Source organism: Pinus tabuliformis, chromosome X, assembly GCF_031772625.1.
Source record: "Pinus tabuliformis cultivar Carrire ecotype Pingquan chromosome X, CPIR1, whole genome shotgun sequence".
Taxonomy (NCBI): Eukaryota; Viridiplantae; Streptophyta; class Pinopsida; order Pinales; family Pinaceae; genus Pinus; species Pinus tabuliformis.
In genome coordinates this window covers 257,417,497-257,420,127 of record NC_142308.1, presented here as the reverse complement: position 1 = coordinate 257,420,127, position 2,631 = coordinate 257,417,497, and positions in this window count along the sequence as shown.

Below are 2,631 nucleotides of genomic sequence, written 5' to 3'. Positions count from 1 at the left end.
AGATCTATCACAAAGAGTAAAGAGTCTTTTGTAGATAGGCTCTTCAAATCTTGAATTTGCTCAACAAATGAGCAAGAGTAGCAGTCCCTCTACTTCGCTTTTGATATAGTCAAAAGCTTTTCGATTTGGTACTCTTTTCTTCAAGAAATGAATAGCAAAATACTACAAACACCAACAAGATACTAGGCTCCCCAGTGGAGTCGCCAGTTTGTTGTGGGGAAAAGTATCCGATGCGGATGACCCTATCCCTACTCTAAAGGTGACAGTCTTTAGCAACAACTGAAAGTAAAGCTTTGATGTTTTCCTTTATGAAAGTACAGAGAGGGGGAAGAAATGATCAACCAACCTGGTATCCTTCGTTTAGTCGATCTTGATCCTCTCTCTTTGTCTCTTGTTCCCAGCTCCTTGCTCTCTTTGCCGGTCCAGCTACACACAAGCCCTGCACAAAACGAGAGAGGAAACTACAAGATACAAGTACTCATAACTGATGCATGGATTAGAGTGAATCAAATATACATGTAAATACAATACATCAATGCAATACAAGTATATAGGAGAACATGCAAAACTTTATTGATAGAAGTAACAGGGTTCTGAGAAGGTTACAACCAATGATGGCTCCAATCCAGCAGCACCTCCCCAGCAGCAAGAACTCTCCTCTTCACCTCTAGTAAAACAATCACCCAATAGCTCTAACTGTAATCCAACAGCACCTCCTTGCTTTACACAAAATTCCAGCCTCCTTAGACCTCATAGAAGAGCTCTATATATAGGAGAGAAGAAGAGAGGATGAGTCAGCTTGAGGCTGGCATAGAGCTGACTAGTGTCCTCTCCCTCTTCAGTTAATCTTCAGTTCTTGAGTCCACTTGGAGATCCTTGCTTACACATGGTGATCAAGTACCTCTTACTCATCACAAGGCGAATCTGATGAACCAAGTGTCAGTTTGGAAGCTTCCTGGGCAGTTGACACCTTGCAGGATGACTGTGCCACTTGGCCAATCTCGCCCAGCGCAGGTAGCCTTCATTACTTTTGACTTCCAGCGCAGGTACAGAGTGGGACAGTTGCATTACAGCGCAGAAGCTCAGTTAAGCAGCTGACATGATCCAAAATAAGCCTGTTTTGAAGTGTTTTCAGGTGGAGAACTGATTGGAAGTGCTGTTGTTTGATGACCTTGTTCTTTTAGGGGTAAGAACAACATGTTTAGGGACTGAGGATCCCTGTAATTATTGACATTCCATGCTCCATGATGCGAGGCACAAAAATGTCTATAACACTGACCTGTCTTCTGAGGGTTTTGTTGATGATATTGAATGTCTGTATGGTGTGTTTCTGTTGGTTTCACTTCCTTAATGTGACTTAGGGGGTTGAATCATATCATAGTGGCCTCTCGTCGCATGTTTACCTTGGTTGCTTGGGTAGATGTGGGAGGAGGGTGTTACATAACATTTTGACCTTTACTTTGTTTCAAATGTTGTCATTCCATCATGGCCTTTTGTTTATAGCCCAATAGATAAAACTGTCATCTTAAAGTAGAAACAAATTCAGACCAAGATGAAAGAAATTTACAATTACTCTTACCACCTTTATGTAACTTGCTTTACCATTATACGAGAGTAGTGCCACTCAATCAAACGGATGCTAACTAAATCTTGGCCTCATCCTCTTTGATTCATTGAATGCGGCAATATACTTCAACCTATTTGATCTAGTTATCTAGCTTTTCTGTATTAGATTCTCCACTACACATAGGTAAATTGAACTTGAAATTTAGCTTGAAAAAAGGGATTTTTATAATCATTTCTACCTTTAGAATGATGAGTAGAGGAAGAAGAAGAACTTTCACTAGAATATGGAGAGGGAGGTTCAAGAGGCTCTTCTCCTCCTCCTTCATGACTCACCGAGGCATGATCATCTGGTCATTCTTTCTTCTGTGATTTCGCCATTGTCTTTTCATGCTCTGCAAACAATTTGTCCACTTTTTTCTACCATGGAATAGAAATCCTTGCGACAATTCACTCTTCCTCCAACCAAGCATCTTCTTCTACCATTTTTCTTCTTTGTGTTGCACGCCCTACTTCTGGATCAAAGGACTTAAGTTTTCATTCACCTATTTGGAGCTTTTCCTTGGTTATCATACACTTACAATTCACATCAACAGAAGACCCACTCTAATACCAAACTTGATCTGGATCTTTTCACTTAAAGGATGCATACATAATTTCATTTAAAAGAGCATGCAACCATATAATGCATACACATATTGTAACCGCCCTCCTCCCACATGTACCCAAGTAACCGACCAACCGGGGTAAACATGCGATGAGAGAGGCAACTATGATATGATTTGACCTCCTTGGTAACCTTAAGGAAATGGAATCGACAAAACACATCAACCATACCTTCCACATCAACAACAACACCCCTAGGAGACATGTCAGCGACTCAAACATCCTGTCCCTGGGTCCCACTGATGTTTTATGCCTCTTGACCTCTGGATGCTCTCATGCTATAGGCATGCCAACATTCAGGGACCTCTATTCATTCTCACAGGCCTATGTGTTAGCGTCCAAGGACTTTTCCCAACAGACCTATGCGAGCGTCCGCGAAATTCAAGGCACTTTTCTAGTCCA